A 22,109-nucleotide genomic window follows, 5' to 3' on the forward strand; every position below is an offset into this window, starting at 1 on the left:
CTCTTCTAAGCAGACCCCTGAAACCTGCCTAACCCAGCAGCAGGTGTCCATCTACACCCATATACCGCAAGATGCAAAAAAAAGTCCACACAGAGCAGAGACACTACAGCAGCTGGGTCCAGCACTGATGACATCAGTGTGTCATTGGCTGGCCCACTCTGCTGCTCCGACCCTTGTCTACCTGACTTGGTATCAGGACCAGCATCTCTCCCACTGCTGCCTCCCACCCTCTGAGTATAACTTTTGGTGGTCATTGAGATTTGGCAGACTGGGTCCCTACTCTGGGACACAGAGCCTACTCTCTGCCCGGAGGTAATTTGCTGCTCTTCTGCACCCACACTTCTCCTCTTGTGCTCTGCCAGGGATTCCAGGCTGAAAGGCCTGCGAGCCAATTAGAGCACATGGACCTGTCAGCCTGGGAGCCCTGGCAGAGCACAGGACGAGAAGTGCAGAGCAGCAGCAGCTTACATTGGAGCAGCTTGGTGATGGTCTCCCAGAGTTGTAAGGACTCTGCACTAAAATTTACCCTCCCCACAACCCACTGGTTCCTCCTCCCCCTGCCGTTGCCACCCAGATAGAGACCAGCATCTTTCACCTGGCTGTTCCCTCCTACTCTCCAGTCCTTCGGCTCCTCCTGTTGTTTGCTGAGGGCAAAGGAGACAGTGCCCTGCTATCAATACCACCTGTCTTCTGCCTATTATCTGCTTGCCTGCCTACTACCTACATACCTATCTACCTGCCTACTCCTTACTTACCTACCTAAGTAGCAGCAGTCGGGCAGCACAGATGGTGTAATGGTTAGCAATACTGCCTAACAGCACAGCGGTCATGGGTTCAATTCCAAACTATGGCCCTAACTAGTAGGCGTCCTAATGTTAGGCTGCAATCACAATGTGAATGCAAGCATTTGCATAACAAACTACATTGTTTGCGTGTTAGCAGAATAGCAATCTTTGCTGAATCAGACCCTGAGACTCCTCCATTGGGAAAAACTTTTGTGATACCTGAGCTATGGGAAAAACTCAAGTCATATTGGTGTACAGAAGACTATAGAATTCATCAAAATATCTTATTGGTGGCCATCCATGAGAACAGATATTCAAACAATCATCGCCTCTTGTGTAAAGTGTGCTTAGCACAAAGTTCTACATCAAGCCCATGCAGGTCCTCTGCATCCTTTATCCATTCCAATTCTCCTTGGACCCATATTTCATGACTGATCTTCCACCAAAACGAAGGGATAAACACAATCTGGGTCATAGTTGACCTTTTTTCGAAAATGGCTCAACTTATTCCTTTGTCTGCACTTCCCTCCAGAGCTGATAGATGGATATATGTCCCCGGTCCCAGACAGTGGCAGGTGGGGAGTTTGACTGGGGCGGTACACCTGTCAAACCATAATTCAGGTGTCCTAAGGCGAGATCAGGGAGGACAGAAACCTCCCGTGGAGCAGAAGGGCAATATATATATATATATATATATATATATATATATATATATATATATTCAGTTATATATATATATATATATATATATATAAAACTAAAGTGTGGGTTTTTAGAAATTGAGCTGCTGCACATAGCAACCAATCAGATTCAACTTTTTTTTCTGGCACCTTCTAGAAGATAATAGTTAGAATCTGATTGATTGCTCTTGGCAACAACTGCATTTAAAAAAATACAGCTTTTTAGTAAAAATATCCCATAGTCTCAGGAGATGGCAAAACAGAATAACAATTATAATAATTTGTCCACTACTAACCAGCCTGATTTATTGATAGCAATGAGCCCCACATGGCCATTTCATAATACAGTGTATGACACCCAGTTTGCAGCCTTCTCTCTCTTATTAAACTAATTCAGTCACCATGTTTGATTTATCATCCATGTGTGGTCTACCAAGTTTTTGGCTTTCTAACACCATAAATAATGCACACCTAAAATATTTGCTTCTTGTCATAAGAGCCCCCTTGCCTTACAGTCCCAACCCCACACCTTCACTTAAAAATTAGGGCTTCATGCTGCTTGTTCAATGCTCTACAGAGCCTTGGCTGTCAACATATGGTGCACCCCCTCTGCTCGTTGCCCTTGTATGTGTGGGCTGCTGACAACCAAGACTTTTGAGAGCATTACATGAGCATCATGCAATTTTTTTAATTTATATTTATTTATTTTAAAAAAAGTAGCAGTCACAACAAGAAACTTGAATCTATTACAACTGCAAATGATGGTCAAGTTGAAAACTGTATACAAATGTGTCCTCACACATCTTTGCTGCAGTCATGATAAAAAGCCATTCACAGCACGGCAGTCCAGTGAGACTCTGCTAGTGCCAGGCATCTTTTTTGCATCTTTTTCTTTTTTTCAGAAAATGCATCTGAGTCACAATGCAATACGATGCAACTAGAAGCACCAGAAGACTATACTGATTTATTGATATGTGACACTTGTATATCTGTGTACAACTGAGTCTCTGAATCAGCATATGAAGTGCTACAGTGTAATGTGTGCAACACTTTTCCATGCCAAGCTCCATTTCCATTTGCACACAGATATACAAGTGTTGTATAACAAATTAACCAGCACAATCTCCTGATGCATCCTAGTAACATTACATGTGACTTAGATGCATTTTTTGGGAAAAAAGATACCCAGTTCTAGCAGAGTTGCATGGAACCTCAAGCCTGGCATGTCATTTTGTGTGGCATATAGAGGATAGATGTAGGAGGACACATATGTACAGTACCTACAAGTTCCAATTATACAAATCATAAAATGACCAATATGGAATGGATTTGTCATTGGGCCATCCTCCCACACTTTAAATTTTAAAAAGTAATTCAAATTTACATACCTCTAGACCAGTGGTTCTCAAACTGTGCGCTGTAACACCTTGGAGTGCCTCAGGACACCTTCAGGGGTGCCTCAGGTTGGTGCTCCAGCACCAAATCAAATTATTTATGGTCAATGTAATGTACATGTGTGGACAAACAGAAGTGCAAACCTCTCTACCACCACATAACTGACCCTAAGGATGATAGGTAAGCACAATTTACTTAAATTTACTAGTGCACTACATTTTTTTTTAGAATTTCTCAATAACAAACCTTTGGCTTAGGGTTGCCATGAAAACAATGCAAACACTCTAGGGTGCTGTGATTCAAAAAAGTTTGGGAACCACTGCTCAAGACACTTCTGTGACAAAGAGGAAGGATTTTTTTTAGGATTTCAAACAACATTTTTTATTTTCTTGTTTTATATTTTTGTTGCAAGGTGGACCAAAATGAAGTTAACCAATGTCCTATAATTGTTTTAGAAAGAGAATAAAAATATAATTTTATTTTTATTTTGGCCTAGGCCTTAGTGGTCATCATCATCACTGTTAAGTTTGACAATTAAAATATAAATTTCATAGGCATGTTCTTCGTCATCACTTAAGTCAAGCAGATTATAATTTTCTTCCACAATATTAGTTCATTTCTGCTGGAATTTTGACATGCATGTCCATTTTAAAGGATAATGAATATAGTGTTCCTTAAACAATTTGTAATTAATTTTGTTGAACTTAAATTTGTCTATATTATTGAATAGTAAGGGTATATTTACTAATTTGCAGGTTTTTAGAAGTGAAGGTGTTGCCCATAGCAACCAATCCGATTTTAGCTAATATCTTCTAGAAGGTGATAGATAAATGTTAAGTACAATCTGATTGGTTGCTATGTGCAACATCACATCTAAAACCTGCTCTTTAGTACATACTGGCGTTTACCTGCAGATATGAATCTCTGTTATTGCTCAGTAGGACTAATGTTACAAAGACAGTATTGGCATCTAATATTGTGATGTAAATTATATATTGTAGACATTGATCACTTAATGTCTTTGTAAACAAAATTTGCCACTTTTTCTTCAGGGATTAACACAAAAGAGATGATTGGAGCTACTAACTTGCAACCAAGCCTCTTAAACCTACAGTAACACTAAAGATTGCAAGTAACATGAGCAGTGACTCTATGATATGTAGTATTTGTCTTGGTGTGCCATCTACTGGACTGACATGTATACAGAAAATTCATGAGTCAAGATAAGCTGATCAGTGCTTAGTATATATTGAAATGTTCCTGCAAAATAGGTTGTATTATATATTTAATTTATAATACAAGGGTAACTAGAATACACTAAACTAAAAAAATATCTTAATTGTTCCTTCTTTATACCCTTATATTGGTTGTGGGCAGTTAATCTCCATAAAGGGTCCCTTGCTAGTGGGGAACTATCAATGTCAATGGGAGTTTTTTCTTTTTTGGAGAGTGCCTGTTAATATTAATTTACCAATATTCAATGGTTATAAATGGTTGTAAATTAATAAACTTATTTATATAATCAACTGCGTGATGTTCAGTGTCTGAAGATATAATTAGTATTTAATTTTAACATCTACAGAGTACACCCAAAACATTTTTTTAAATTCAATAAAATATTTTTAAAACCAATTTAATTGCATTAAAAGCAAAATTTAGAAAACAATTTCACATAATATAGAATTAACATCACCCTTGTAAGGTATAGATTTTACTCTTGTAATTTTGCAAATGGGGTAAGGTTCTGATGTCGACCAGTTTGAAACATTGTAAGTGACAAATGGTATCACCTATCATGTTTCGTCAATTGTGACTTCTTCAGGGGTTTTTGGTTTTAGTGGATCAGGCCTCTAAAAAAAGTGTATAATAAATGCTTTTTAGGTTCCTCTTTAACAAGGCTTAACTGTTACGTATTAGACTGATTTTGTAAGTGAAGCCTTCAAACTGAGAATAATTTCTTGCATAGTACAAGCTGTCATCCAAACAGCCTTAAATTCAGTTTACCATATTCTCAATATGTAAGGATTTGTCGCATCACGTCTGATAAAAAAGAGGTAATTGTTTTATGTAATGAATTAACGGTCAAGTTTCACTAATGTGGTTATAACTCTGTTACTCTTAGTGAGCAGAAACAGAAAGCATTATCCATCCCCAGAGATAATCTTCTTAAATCTACAATTAAATCTAAAAAGAAAATAGAGTCACATTGGTGAATCAAATTAATAATGTTAGTAACATAGTGCCCAAACAAACTAAACAATTGTGGCTGTTGATCACTAGTGACAACGCTTTGAAAGGTTTGCACAACCATTCTGTTATGCACTGTTATCATTGAGACAGCAACTTGAGAGATCTCTTGGTCAAAACAGATGTTACCATCAGCATCAAATTGGTCATTAGTTTCCTTCATAGGAAAAAGGGTTGCTTTAAATGTGATAATTGCACAACATGCAATTATATGATTAGCGGAGATACATTTTCACATCCGCATTCGGGCAAGATCATAAAAATATTACATCAATTCACTTGTACAAGTAAATTTGTTATTTATCTTATTAATTGTCCCTGTAGTAAATGTTATTTTGGAAAAACAGAAAGGATGGCTAAAGAAAGGATGGCACTCCACAGAAGTGCCATCAAATTAGCCTTAACTAAAGGTAGTTCCGACCAACCTGCTGTCAAACATTTTCCAGAAGCTAATCATAGCTTGGCATCATTGCGCTATAGGATCATTGATCATGTCCCTACTCTTAAGAGAGGAGGTGATCGTGACAAACTGCTCCAACAAAAACAATCCCAGTGGATTCATAGGTTAAAAACTTTGTTACCAAAAGGGTTAAATGAACAACTTGGCTTATATTGTTTTTTGCAACAGTGATTATACTAGTTGTTTTGTTTCTTAATGTATAATTTTTACACTTATTCTAGAGCCTCTCTCTAATGCGAGGATAGCATGGATGTGAAGTATATTTTTCATATTATTTACATTGTTTTATTTCTTCTTTCTTTCTCTGATAGTTTTGTGATGTATTCTACATATTGTGTAATTTAGGTGAAGGGTACACCTGTTAGTTTAATGACATCGTCTCCAGCCTTGTCTGCAATGGGCCAGGGGTGTCTCTTCACTCATGGTGTAGAGTTTATAAGGTAAGATATGTATTTTTTCATCTTTATATCCTGATGAAAGAACAAATTAAAGTTCTGAAATGTTGTCGCAACCACTGCAAGTCTGTATTTGTTATGCAATATGTCCTGAGTGCCGCCTAGAAACATTGCTATACATTTGTCCCTCACAGCGTGAGAGGTAAAGAGGAGGGCACCAGAAGCAGCTATTTTATCATTGGTAACACGGGAGTGCCAGTCCATACTGTTTGTTCATATTTCTGGTAGCTAAGTATCCCCGTGACTTTACACCAGAGACGAGGCACCCAGCACCTTTGATTATTAACTACAAGCCGCACACCAGGATTGGATTCTTTTTATTTTATTTTGTTTTATTAACTTTTTATATTTTTTCAGATTTTTGTCATGTTTGCATACATCATTAAGAACATTAGAATAAGATATATTTGTATCACATCCAGCCTAGGATTAACCATTTGTAATGGATCAAGTAGAAGGCACTTCCACTTTTGTACACTTACAAATTGGAGATACCGTCAGCTATTCAGAAGCCGAAGCAGAACAGATTTTACATACAGAACAACTGGCTGAACAAATCACTATTTCCAATCAGGACTTATATAAAGAATGGATGAAACTATAAAAACAGGAGATGGATTACCAATACCATTGCATTACATTATCAGATTATTATAAATCTAAGAAAATTCCAGGAGGCTTCCGCATTAAAAATATTCCAACTATCGGACGTCATGTCAATTTTTGTAAAAAATGGGTCGCCATTCTTAACAAGTGCTCATTGGAGAAGCTAAGTACACAATCAGTACACTAAAGATCTTAATAAGTTTAAAAGAAATAAAATGGAAAAGGTTTATAGAGAATATGATACCCATCAAGTTTACAATTGGCTTACAGATACCAGATACCATGTGTGACGACTAAAAAAATGGCAGATATAGGAAGTACATGACCAATACAGAGTCCTCTGCAGAATCTAATGCCACAAATAGTGACGTGGATGTGGCATCAACTCCTGCTCAACAATTCCAATACCCTTTAGGGATAACACCAAGGGCCCTTGTCTCCGGTTCAAGAGAAATCGTATGAGGAGGTTGCAACAGAACAAGAGGGACAGGAGGAAGGAAACCTCCGGTGCAACCGAAAATCTGATCTTTAACTTATCCAGCAGAATTTTATCAGAAGCAGAGGAAAAAGTATTAAACAAAGGTTTATCCTTTGTTCCAATTGTAGCATACAACCCTTTTCAATGGCAAATTGAGAACTTCAAACTCAATAGGTCGTTACACATCAAATATTTTTTTCCAACCAGCAACCATCTCTTAGGTCCCAGGTGGATGTCACTCCACCAAAATTAAAATCTATTCAACCATCTTCCAGGTTTGACCCGCTGTCAAATAATCCGACGTTGGCTACCTTTTCTAGATTGCTAGGTGATACAGTGCACCCAAACAAAGTATCTCTACCTGTTCCAAACACTCCAACCTGATTGTGGTGGAAAGAGCAGCAATTCACTCTCTCAGTAAAGTATAATATATAGTTATAAGAACTTTATTATTAATTATTATTATTATTATTATTATTATTATTATTATTATTATTATCCTTTATTTATATGGTGCCACAAAGGTTCTGCAGTGCCTTACACAGTACACAAATGAGCACACAAGAAAAACAGTTAATAGTAACACAAATAATATAGGACAAGGACATGTTTTATAAACATAGCTGTATAACACAAGCAGCAGAACATGAGCAACCAGGTGTTAGGTGTCACTGTGTGGAGTTAGGAATAAATTATACTATAAGTAGGGGGAGGAGAAGCATGTGAGTGATGAGCACCCTGCTTGTGAGAGCTTACATTCTAAAGGGGAAGGGCAGACAGACAGGGGGGACACAGATGGGGTAGATAGTGAGGAAGGAGCATGGAGCAGTGGGTTAGGATATGTGCTGCAGAATGTGTGTGTTTCAGATGACCTGATGTTAAGTCAAGATTAAGTCCTTCATTCATCTGTCTCTATGACAGAAAATAGATTTTGATTATGCGTTATTTACATGAGAAATGTACATAATAAAGTTGTAGCACTTTAATTATTGTGTTAATTTTAGCATCTATATACATCCTGAAAAAAATGGATATATTATGGGACTGTCCTGCCATCCTGCTACAGTAGTGACTACTTTAATCCCAGCTGCTGGGTGCTATGCCATGCTCCTGTAAGTGGGTATATCTGTGCTCCGCCCCCGGGGTAGGAGACATTTCCCTGTTCCTTCCATTGGAAGGAACACAGGAGATGTCTGTCTGTCGACCGCGGCTGGGCATACACTGCCCGATGCGGCCGACAGTTTACCATTAAATATCGCATCAGACGGGCATGCTGGAAAATCCGGCATGCCCGAGCGAGCAATATTTAACCCTCATGTCGAAGCCGGATGATTGGCAGACAGGATTTGCGTGACGCCATCTTGTGAATGGCGACAAGACTCCATCTTAGAAATAGGGCACACAGCGCCATTTTGTCAAAACCACATAGTACACAAAACATAACGTGCACACTTATATAAAAGGTTCCCTAGTCAAGGTTTATTCAGTAATTATTAAATAAAGACTATTTGATATCTAAGGATTTATACATGATAAGTAAATAGTGTTTGGTATTGTACTGACCTACACTTTCTCAACAGCTTTCCGGTATCATCAGGGTGAAGATCACAACATGCATTCTCAACTTATGGACCATAGAGAGTTAAAACACCAAAATGTACCTTGTAAAATGTTAGCAGCTTAGTTATGCATGAAGGGGGGAATAAGGAGACAACAAGCTTTTGGAGGCTGATCTGTGTCCATTTGAAGTGACTTGTTTAGCATTTGTATCACACTGTTGGGATAGGAGTTTCAAGGTGGAGGTTGGGAGGCCCTTTTCACACGTGAGTGGAGGAGTATGGCATTCTGAGAACACACAGGCCAGCAGACACACTTGGAGCAGGGAATAGGAGGAGAGAGGTTCTCTCTCTCACAAGACAACCAAAACAATGGGACTCTGTACCCCGGGAACATGGCTAAGTATATTGTTGTTAAACTGTACAGTAGTTAGTCTATTTGGGTATCTGTAGCGAGTTTTGTGTTAACCTGTTATTAGCTTATCTAGATTGTTTGTAATAAGTTTGTAGTTTGGTAAGGGAATTCATAAGTCTGTGTTAGTATACAGTGGATGATATAATGTGATCTAATCTGTAATATTATCATCTACACTGTAGTGTACAATAGTCTGTTCATACTGGTTGTTTTAGCAGCATGCAGGAAAGGGATTGATTATGGAGTTTTTGTAATATTTGTAATGATTGATGCTGGTTGATATAATTGTTTGAGATCCTCTGGTGAGCTGTGTTAGGGCCTTCCCATGTGCTTGAACAATATCACTGCTTGGGAGAGATAGGATTGGTATGTGTTGTATACTCATGAATGTAATCATAGGCTAGTATCAGTGTTATATTATGGAAGTTTAATTAATAACAGCTTTGAATGGTCAGAAGTAATTATCGTGTGGAAGAATAGTCTGCAGTTTGTTAAAGATGGCTACCTCCATGTTGGGTGAACAAAGGAAATTCCATGTGCTACACGTTTCCCCATTGAATCATGTGTTTGATTCAATGGAAGTTGTGAATTGCTAGTCTTGTGGTTATAGGTATAATTCTACCCAGTTTTGGTGTTGTATAGGTCAGATAGGTATATTGTAATTATTATAATTGTGATCATTAATGGATATATTATTTACAGAGTTACAACTTAATGTGGGTTTTCTTACTTTCAAAATGGATTTTGTCTACAGACCATGCAGTTTGGACAATAGGGCATGTATCATTCCCAAACCCCCCCCCCACACACACACACACACACCCTCACCAGCCATCTTGGGCATGTGCTCTCAGCAGACATTGATATCTCTCTCATTGTAGTTTGATCTGTCTATCTCTCTCTGTGTCTCTCTCTCTCTGTGTGCCTCTCTCTCTCTGTGTCTCTCTCTCTCTGTCTCTCTCTCTGTGTCTCTCTCTCTCTGTGTCTCTCTCTGTGTGTCTCTCTCTCTGTGTCTCTCTCTGTGTCTCTCTCTGTCTCTCTCTCTCTCTCTGTGTGTCTCTCTCTGTGTCTCTCTATGTCTGTGTGTCTCTCTCTGTCTGTGTGTCTCTCTGTCTGTGTCTCTCTCTCACTGTGTCTCTCTCTCTGTGTGCCTCTCTCTCTCTGTGTGCCTCTCTCTCTGTGTCTCTGTGTCTCTCTCTGTGTCTCTGTGTCCCTCTGTCTCTGTGCCTCTCTCTATCTGTCTCTCTCTTTCTCTGTCTGTGTCTCTCTCTCTGTCTGTGTCTCTCTCTGTCTGTGTCTCTATCTCTGTCTCTCTCTCTCTCTCTGTCTCTCTCTCTCTCTCTCTCTCTCTCTTTGTGTCTCTCTCTCTGTGTGTGTCTCTCTGAATGTGTGTCTATCTGTCTGTGTCTCTCTCTGTGTGTGCCTCTCTCTCTATGTGTGCCTCTCTCTCTGTCTCTCTCTGTGTCTCTGTCTCTCTCTCTCTCTGTCTCTCTCTCTGTCTGTGTCTCTCTCTCTGTGTCTCTCTCTTTCTCTGTGTCTCTCTCTTTCTCTGTCTATCTCTCTCTCTCTCTGTCTCTCTCTTTCTCTGTGTCTCTGTCTCTCTCTCTCTGTGTCTCTCATTGTATTTTGAAGTTTAATCATGCATATGTATATCAACTGTACCTTGTGACTGTATGATTTATTTGCGCTTATTGTACACAGATCATAGCATGTAACTGACTGTACTTTTACTTGAATAATACTTTGTGCTTCGGAACCACATGTTCTGAGTCTGGAGTCTCTATTTATTGTATGACTGCGTATGCAAATTAGCGTTATCCTTAGAGGTTTATAGGAAGGATTTTAGAAGGTACAAGGCAGGGGTATATAGAGGTTCATTTTAATATCATCACTTGGTCACCCCCCCACACAGACTACCATTATCGGGATGATCCGCGGATATCGGGCGGATCTCCCCGATAATTTTAGCGTGTATGGTCAGCTTTGGATAAACAATTTTTGAGAAGGGAGTGGACCATCACAGATTCACAATACATTCCTAACTTCCATTATAGAAATTTCTCTTAGTATAGCAGTAGTGATAATTATTGAGTATACATTTTTAAAAACTGTGCTGTGGCAATCAATGAAACAGCATCTGATGGGAGCAGTAGTGATAATTACGTGTGAAATTCAGAGAAGGAGAAGTCACATCAGTCTTTGCATGGTGCGCATATGGCTAATAAGATCTACGGCGTAACTCCAACTTAGTTATCAAATTGTAATTACACTTATAATCTAACACTTTTCATCTAACACAGCCTATGTCTATGTAGCCTTAATGAGCACTCCTGATAAAGGAGGCTCAATTGTTATCCAGAACACCATGGGTTACAAAGAGGAGATCTATCACCAACTTAGTGATACTGCAACATATACAGTATACAACTTAGAGGAGATTCAACATCGATCTTCAAAAAAGAATTGGAACTTTTATTAATATTGGCCGTCAATGAAGGTTTATTATCATCGGAACTACACAAAGCATTAATTTGTGAACATCCGACTATTCCAGTGTTCTACACGGAACCAAAGGTAAAACAAATATTTAACACTCCCCCCTGGCAGACCGATCATTTCTGCCAGGGGGTCATTGTTTTAACTTATTTCTATTTATTTAGACCATTATTTACAGAAATGTGTCCAAAACCAATCCACCTTCCTGAAGGACACTAGCACTTTGTTACACAAATTACATAATTTAACCCCATTACCACCGGACATTCTTCTATGTACAGCAGATGTTATAAATTTATATATCTGTATTCCACAACAAGCAGGGATTCAAGCTGTAAGTGAGTTAATCACCAAAGGAATAAGCCCACCAAAGACGTGGGCTTATTCCTACAATTATTGGAACTTACCTTATTAAAAATTATTTTTATTTTGACTGTAAATTTTTCCTTCAGGTAGCAGGGTGTGCAATGGGTTCAGCCATTGCACCCTCCTTTTCAAATAGTTTTATGTTTACAGTTGAACATGATGTATTTTTTGCCAATGAGAATATCAGTAAAAATCTGTTTTTATTTTTACGCTATATCAATGATTTGTTGATATTTTGGTCAGGGACCAGAGAGGATTTTCAGACCTTGATAGTTAACAATAATAGTAAAAATCATCCGATTAAATTTACTTTTGAAATTAGCAACACCAACATTAACTATTTGCATGTTTCTATTACTATAAAACAAGGTAAAATCCACACGACACTCTATAAAAACCAACAGACAGAAATAATTTCTTGCATAGTACAAGCTGTCATTCAAACCGCCTTAAATTCAGTTTACCATATTCACAATGTTTGAGGATTTGTCGCAGCACGTCTGATAAAAAAGAGGCCATTGCTTTATGTAATGAATTAATAGTCAAGTTTCAACAACGTGGTTATAAGCCTGTTACTCTTTAAGAACAGAAACAGAGAGCGTTATCCATCCCCAAAGAAAATCTTCTTAAATCTACCATTAAATCTAAAAAGAAAATAGAGTCACATGGGTGAATCAATTTAATAACGTTAGTAACATACAGTAGGAAACTAAACAATTGTGGCTGTTGATCACTAGTGACAATGCTTTGAAAGGTTTGCATAACTATTCTGTTATGCACTGTTATCAGAGAGGCAGCAACTTGAGAGATCTCTTGGTCAAAATAGATGTTACCACCAGCAACAAATTTGCCAAATGTTTCCTTCATAGGGTTGCTTTAAGTGTGTCAACATGCAATTATATGATTAGCGGAGATACATTTTCACATCTGCATTTGGGCAAGATCATAAAAATATTACATCAATTCATTTGTACATGTAAATTTGTTATTTATCTTATTAATTGTCCCTGTAGCAAATGTTATTTTGGAAAAACAGGATATTTAAAGAAAGGATGGCACTCCATAGAAGTGCCATCCGATTAGCCTTAACTAAAGGTAGTTCCAACCAATCTCTTGCCAAACATTTTCTAGAAGCTAACCATAGCTTGGCATCATTGCTCTATAGGATCATTGATAATGACCCTTCTCTTAAGAGAAGAGGTGATTGTGCCAAACTGCTCCAACAAAAACAATCCCAGTGGATTCATAGTTGGAAACTTTGTTACCAAAAGGGTTAAATGAACAACTTGGCTTATATTGATTTTTTGAAACACAGATTAGACTAGTTGTTTTGTTTCTTAATGCATCATTTTGACACTTATTCTAGAGCCTCTCTCTAATGTGAGGTTAGCATGGATGTGAAGAATATTTTTCATATTTTGTACAGTGTTTTATTTCTTCTTTCTTTCTCTGATAGGTTTTGTGATGTATTCTAGATATTGTGTAATTTAGGTGAAGGGTGCACCTGTTAGTTTAATGATGTCATCTCCAGCCACATCTGCGACAGGCCGGGGGCATCTCTTCACACGTGGTGTAGAGTTTATAAGTTAAGATATGTATTTTTTTTTTTTATGTATCCTGAGGAAAGAACAAATTAAATTTCTGAAACGTTGACTCAACCACTGCGGGTCTGTATTTGTTATGCAAGACATCCTGAGTGCCGCCTAGAAACATTGCTATACATTTGTCCCTCACAGCGTGAGAGGTAAAGAGGAGGGCACCAGATGCAGCTATTTTACCATCGGTAACACAGGAGTGCCAGTCCATGCTGTTTGTATATACAGTCAGGTCCATAAATATTGGGACATTGACAGAATTTTCAGATTTTAGCCTCTATTCACCTCCACAATGGTTTTGAAATGAAACAAACAAGATGTGCTTTAACTGAAGACTTTCACATTTAATTTGAGGCTAATTACATCCAAATCGGGTTAACAGTGTAGGAATTACAACAGTTTCAATATGTGCCTCCCACTTTTTAAGGGGCCAAAAGTAATGGGACTATCAACTCAAAAGCTATTTCATGGACAGGTGTGGCTATTCCCTCATTATTTCATTATCAATTAAGCAGGTGAAAGGTCTGGAGTTGATTCTAGGTGTTACATTTGCATTTGGAATCAGTTGCTGTTGACTCTCAATATGACATCCAAAGAGCTGTCACTATCAGTGAAGCAAGCCATCATTAGTCTGAAAATTCAAAACAAACCCATCAGAGAGATAGCAAAAACATTAGGTGTGGCCAAATCAACTGTTTGGAATATTCTTAAAAAGAAAGAATGCACAGGAGAGCTCAGTAACACCAAAAGACCCAGAAGAGCATGGAAAACAACTGTGGTGGATGACAAAAGAATTATTTCTCTGGTGAAGAAAAACCCCTTCACGACAGTTGGCCAAATCAAGAACACTCTCCAGGAGGTAAATGTATACGTGTCAAAGTCAACAATGAAGAGAAGAGTTCACAAGAGTGAATATAGAGGGTTCACCACAAGATGCAAACCATTGGTAAGCCACAAAAACAGGAAGACCAGATTAGAATTTGCCAAACAACATCTAAAAATGCCATTACAGTTCTGGAACAACATCCAATGGACAGATGAGACAAAGATCAACTTGAACCAGAGTGATGGGAAGAGAAGAGAAGGAAAGGAACTGCTCATGATCCAAAACATACCACCTCATCAGTGAAGCATGGTGGTGGTAGTGTCATGGCGTGGGCATGTATGGCTGCCAATGGAACTGGTTCCCTAGTATTTATTGATGATGTGACTGTTGACAAAAGCAGCAGAATGAATTCTGAAGTGTTTTGGGCAATATTATATGCTCATATTCAGTCAAATGCTTCAGAACTCATTGGACGGCGCTTAACAGTGCAGATGGACAATGAACCGCAGCATACTGCAAAAGCAACCAAAGAGTTTTTTAAGGCTAAAAAGTGGAATGTTATGCAATGGCCAAGTCAATCCCCTGACCTGATTCCGATTGAGCATGCATTTCACTTGATGAAGTCAAAACTGAAGGGAAAATGCCCCAAGAACAAGCAGGAACTGAAGACATTTGCAGTAGAGGCCTGGCAGGGCATCACCAGGGATGAAACCCAGCATCTGGTGATGTCTATGCGTTCCAGACTTTAGGCTGTAATTGCCTGCAAAGGATTTGCAACAAAGTATTAAAAAGTGAAAGTTAGATTTAGGATTGTTTAGTTTGTCCCATTACTTTTGACCCCTTAAAAAGTGGGAGGCACATATAGAGACAGTTGTAATTCCTACACCGTTCACCTGATTTGGATGTAATTACCCTCAAATTAAATGTGAAAGTCTGCAGTTAAATCACATCTTGTTTGTTTCATTTCAAAGCCATTGTGGTGGTGAATAGAGTCTAAAATCTGAAAATTCTGTCAATGTCCCAATATTTATGGACCTGACTGTATATATATATATATATATATATATATATATATATATTAGCATAAGTCCAGAACTCCAGATGACCAGCACACCCTTTCAAATGCAAAATTAGTTTTAATCCATAAAAACCATCAAAGAAGGGATAAATAGCCCAACAGCTAACAACATCCGTTCATATGACTCAAAGTACAAAATGCAGTCAAATAATGCAGATTCAGCAGGATGCTCATCATGTAGTAGAACCCTCGTTGTAGCAACAAAGTGTGGCCCAGCCCGACAGCTGTTTCAGCACCCTCCGGTACCTTCTTCCAAGGGCACTGCCACATTCACTAAGGCCACTTGTCTTTATAGCACCCTGATAGCCTGCACCTGAGACAATCTGCATAAATCAACAGCACTCACCTGTTGATGGTCATCTCGTCTGGAACCTCCGGAGTGTGGAAAAACGTGTCCAACGGGGAACCAGAAGTGACGCGTGCGTTCCACCGGAGCTTGCGTTCCACCAACTGGAAGTGACATTCCGGTTGTAGTGCGATGTGCATAAATAACTTGTGGCAATTAATATAACATGTAAATTAATTTTAGTGCATTACTTCAATGCCAGAAAGTTCAAGCCTGGTCTCAGAGATGCCATAAAGACAAACACACATAAATTAAGACAATACTAAACATAAAAGCAAAATGGAAAAAACACAGGGAAAGGTCATATCTAAATATGTGAAAACTACTTATAAAGACTGCTTATAAAAAGCAGTTCAAGTTAAGTTCTTCATTTAGTCCACCAGGTGAAACTCAACAAAATGTTTAGCAACTGGTGGAGTGTTGCTATCTATTCCAAAAAATGCTTTTCGTATTGAAGATCTGTGCAGAGCTATTCGCTCCTTCAGCATGTGAACAGTCTTACCTACATATAATAGGTTACAAGGACATTTTATCACGTATACCACATATTTTCTTTCACAGTTCAATCGATGTTGTATCTTATATTCTTTGTTGGAATGGGGCTCTTTAAAAATATCGCCAGTTATCATAAACCTGCAGTTGATGCATCTTGAACATCGGAAAGCACCATTTTTCAGTGTGAGCCAGGTATTCTGCTTTTAAATCCCAACATCGGATCTTGTTACAATATCTTTGATATCTTTGATATTGTTACTGCATTTATAACTGATTAATGGAGGCTCTTGACAGCTGATTTATAGGGCCGGGTCCATTTGCACAATGTGCCAGTGTCGTAAAATTGCCCTTTTGATGGTTTGTGAACAAATTGAAAATGTTGTATTAAAAATTAACCTTTCAGGTCTTTTGTCTTTGATCTCCTTTTTATTCAACAAAGTTAGTCTGTTGATTTGTAGACATTTGTCTGTAGCATTTTTTATTTCATTGGGATCATAGCCTCTTTCTATAAATTTCTTGCCCATTTCTTGCAAAGCTTTTGGTAACTCAGTGATATCAGATGTTATTCGTGCTACTCGCAATAATTGTGAATACTGTAAGCCTTTTTTTAAGGGCCATGGATGAAAGCTTTCGGCCGCCAATAAACTATTCTTATCATTTTTTTTAGTATAAACCGATGTTTTAAATAAACCAATCATAACGTCAAGATAATTTATACTAATGCTACTAAAGTTAAGTGTGAACCTTATAGTGCTGTTGATTGTATTTAAACAATCTACCAGCTCCAAGAGACTTTTCTCACCTCCAGACCACACCATGAATACTTTGTTGATATATCGTACATAAAATAAGATATATTTTGCCAAAAAATGACTCATGATGTTCTTCTTCTCATAAACATACATAAATTGGCATACGCCAGGGCCATATTTGAACCCATCACGGTGCCCCAGCATTGCAAAAAAAGGTGTTATCAAATAAGAAATAATTTTTATGTAATATGATGTCAATGAGTAAAATGACGAAATCGACTAGTGGTCCCTCATAGTGTGGGCTGGAGGTGATCATCTCTTTAACAGCCTGTATTCCTTCTGCATGAGGAATATTAGAATATAAATTGACAATATCCATTGTAACAAGTAACACATCCACATTTCTCAGGATGTGTTACTTGTTACAATGGATATTGTCAATTTATAATTTTTTATCAATAATTATGATCTGGCACCCTGAAGATATCAACCTGTTAGAGTCTACAGGATTTGCTGCTTTCTCTCTCTCTCTCTCTTGCGCACTCTCTCTCTCTCTGTGTATATATATATATATATATATATATATATATAAAATATATATAAATATATATATATATAGAGAGAGAGAGAGAGAGAGAAATTTTGATGGCCTGCTATAATTTTCATGCTGCTGTTAAAGTCTCCTGTTGTGGATGAGTGCACATTACTCTTTACTTATGATGGCTTTTTGTGATAATTTATTAAATTTGAACTCCTTTTCAAAATTCATACATGGTGGTGTGCTGGTTCCTCATTATTTACCCTGGGTGGATAACTTTTGATATTTTTGCTGGACTTACCCTTACCTGGAACCCACAAATCTACTTTTGAAAGTTTGTCTGACCTGTAATTCTGGACTATATATATATATATATATATATATATATATATATATAGTCATTTTTGACATGAGGAACCTGAGCAAAATCCATTAAAAAACGTTTGTCTCCATAGTTCTTAAACAGTCACTAAAAGTAAATTTGTCTGAAAGAATTATATTTATATACATCTAGTCATTTTTGGCTTGAGGAGCCTGCACACTGCACTAACCGAATGTCAAGCATCTGTTTTCTCTTTTATTGCTCCTCTCGCTGATGTCACATTGAGATAATATATACCTTAGATTGTTTCTAGGTTACTAAGCTATACAATATTTAATTCAGTTGCAAAGCATATTCACATATATGTCTCTCTATCCTTGACATAATACCAGCTTATCCAGAATTAAGACACTGTTGATGCATTTTTTTCAAATTTATTATTAACATAGTGGAGAGTGCTTTATGCATATTCATGCTATTGGCTGCATTACCATTGTTAAAATAATGATTTATTCTGGTGATTCTTGTAATGTATATATATATATATATATATATATATATAAATATATATATGTATGTGGATAGTGTAGCTAACAGTAATGGTTGTCAACATTTATAACTGTCTTAGAAATACTTATAGCTGAATTATGCACATTGCAACAATATTTTTTATATCAGCTGAACATTATTATCTATTCTTGATTATATGCTGTTTGGATATTGATATATGTAAAAGTTACAGTACACATATTAATGCAAATTTATTATTATTTTGATGGACACTAATATGGATTATGATATATTTTTGGGCATTTACATATCATATTTTGTTAGCTCAGTATACCCTACATAAGTAAAGTTATTGTATAAAGTTAGAGGGACATGGGAGACTATGTTTTTTCATACTGTATTTATTAGTATTACAGTGCATTATTAATACTGCATAAAACTCAGCCATGTGAAAGATTCGCAATAGAAAAGAAACATTGGCGGCATGTAGGCATGGTAAAAAACTTCAAAATAAAAATGTACAACTCTTCAAACAATCTGTACAGTGCGTTCTTTCTACAGGAGTAGAGTGCGATATATATATATATATTGTCATTTTGTACTTGAGGAGCCCATGCAAATTCCGCTAAAAAATGTTTTGTCTCCATAGTTCATAAACAGTCCCTATAAGTAAATTTATCTGAAAAAATTATATTTATATGCATTTCTAGGTTACTAAGCTATACAATATATAAAACACTATCCAAATTCATTCCGTCATTCTTGCTGGATGCTAAAACGAAACAAAATTTTTGTCCCCATAGTTCATACACAGTCTCAAGGAGTACATTTCTACAAAAATACTCTTTTAGACTACACACTGGAGGGTGGGCAGCTTAAGTTCTCCATGGCCAGTGTGTACAAGCTACTCTAAATTTCCTTCTATCCCTCTTGATATCTTGCTGTTGTTTCTCCAGTTGCTAAAGCATATAAAATGTGGAATTCCACCTTGTTAATACTTCTAGCTTTAGCTGATGATATGGCAGGTCATATTTTTTGCAGATGATATAATTTCTACAGGACATTGTGGAATGCCAAAAATTCCCCAAAATGTTAGGGGCAATGGGAAGCATCTCCTGCCAGTCCTCTCTTTTTTAAGGAAATTCTGAACCACCAAGTTTATTGTGTGGGCAAAGCATGGAATGTGTTTCAAATTGTCCCTTCAAATTGCATAATGTTGGCCCCATAACCAGATATGAAAAATCCAGAGGAGAGTTTTAGTGGGGTGAGCAGTTTGAATATAACATTACAAAGGTTATGAAACAATTTTACACTATTATGTGTTTTGTGGAGCCTGCAATACTTTCCTGTGAATTAGATGGTGTTGTGTGCTAGCACTGCTGTGCTGACAGAAAGAGGGTGATGATGAGGTTAATGATGATACTAATGCTGCTGATGGCAATACACCTATCCAGCAGTTGGAATCCTGGCTCCAGAATTTCAACCGCTGACATCCTGATGGTAAGTATTAGGCTTTGGGTTAGGGAAGGGGTCAGGGTTTAGGGTTAGGCACTAGGGGGAGGGTTTGGCTGTGTGATGGAAGGGTTAGGTTGCAAGAAAGGTGGGTTAGGGTTAGGTGGAGGGTTATTGGTTAAAGTACTTACCTACAGGCATTGGGATTCTGACTGTCGAGATGCTGCTGTCGGTATTCAGACCAACGGGATTCCCTACCCAACCCCCACACACACACATTTATAATATATAATTCTGTGACCAAATGGTGTGCTAGATAACAGCTGTTATTAATATCTGTATTCAGGGCTGGCTGTATACACTGTCCCTATAAAACCATATGTGAGAGCAGCATTATCAGGACACATTTGCATCAGCACATACCTTGGTGCAAGAAATCCATCTGAAATTGCCAGGTCTTTTTTAATCTCCCTTCTGTATAGGCTGCAATTTCTTATTTTCTTCTACATGCTCAGGCCATGCCCACAGCACATTTAACTTCTTATAACCTTTCTCCTTCCAGTTACACCAATTAAGCCACAAGTGGAAATCCAATTGATTTTCCTGCTACTCTGAATATTCTAGAAGATCTTTAGAAATGTGTAAGAATTAAAAAACAAAACTTCATAGATGCAGACACTTCCCATGCAACTCTGAATCAGGTGCTATATTCCATTGCATACATTAGTATGAGGGGCCGCTCAAGTCAAAATGACAGCTTTCTGGATATGTCATATACCTAAGTTATTGCTTTCCGGATATGACTAATGCTAAAATGGATATGATGTATACTGAAATGGATATGACTTATGCTGAAATGGATATGGCTTATGCTGAAATGGATATAACTTATGCTGAAATGGATATGACATATGCTAAAATGGATATAACTTATGCTGAAATGGATATGACGTATGCTGAAATGGATATGAGGTATGCTGGAATGGATATGACATATGCTGAAATGGATATGACGTATGCTGAAATTAATATGACGCATGCTGAAATGGATATGACGTATGCTGAAATGGATATGACATATGCTGAAATGGATATGACTTATGCTGAAATGGATTTGACAAATGCTGAAATGAATATGACATATGCTAAAATGAATATGACATATTCTGAAATGGATATGACATATACTGAAATGGATATGACATGATGAACTGGATATGACTTATGCTGAAATGGATATGACCTATACTGAAATGGATATGACCTATATTGAAATGGATATGATGTAAGCTGAAATGGATATGACATATGCTTAAATGGATATAACATATACTGAAATGGATATAACATATACTGAAATGGATATGATATATGATGAAATGGATATGACATATGCTGAAATGGATATGACGTAAGCTGAAATGGATATGACATATGCTGAAATGGATATGATGTAAGCTGAAATGGATATGACTTATGCTGAAATGGATATGACATATGCTGAAATGAATATGACATATACTGAAATGGATATGACATATGCTGAAATGGATATGACATATAGTGAAATGGATATGACATATGCTGAAATGGATATGACATATGCTGAAATGAATATAACATATACTGAAGTGGACATGGCAGTGCCAGCCAATCACAGCTCTCTTATATAAGCAGAGCTGCTGAGAGGGAAAAGCAGGAGTACAGTGTGGCATTCTGCACTGTCCCTGGGACCTGTTTGTCCTACCGCTAGGTGGAGAGATGTCTGTGGTGCTATGCATCATAAGGTGTGGTCGCAGATGCTGGCCAGGTGTTGTGTTGCACCTCTGCTAGCCCACGGGGTGCCTGGCAGATGGGCACCCATCGATGTCCTGCTGTGGGCTGTAGAGTGATGCGGAGAGCCGCAGTGTGGTGCTGCCCCATGGTCCTGTGGGGTCAGTCTACTGTGCTGTATGCACTGCCAGGGCAGGTAGGGGACCCAATGTTTGCCGGGTTGTACAGTGCAGGATCCTCTGCGGCCAGGATTAGGTGTAGCAATAAACAGTTGATGAAACCTCCACGTCTCCCCTCCTTGCTCTTTGCCACTGAGATTGCTACATATTTCACATCTAAAATTGATTCCATACATCAGGACATCATATCCAACCAGTCCCCCAGCTCAGCACCTCCTCCTTTCCCAGATCACCCCTCCCCATCCATTTTACCGACTCTGACATCCTTCTCCTTTGTGACTGGAGAGGAAGTTAAGGCCCTTAT

The sequence above is a fragment of the Taudactylus pleione genome, unplaced genomic scaffold (assembly GCF_031769625.1).
Source record: "Taudactylus pleione unplaced genomic scaffold, aTauple2 ptg000005l, whole genome shotgun sequence".
NCBI classification, from domain to species: domain Eukaryota; kingdom Metazoa; phylum Chordata; class Amphibia; order Anura; family Myobatrachidae; genus Taudactylus; species Taudactylus pleione.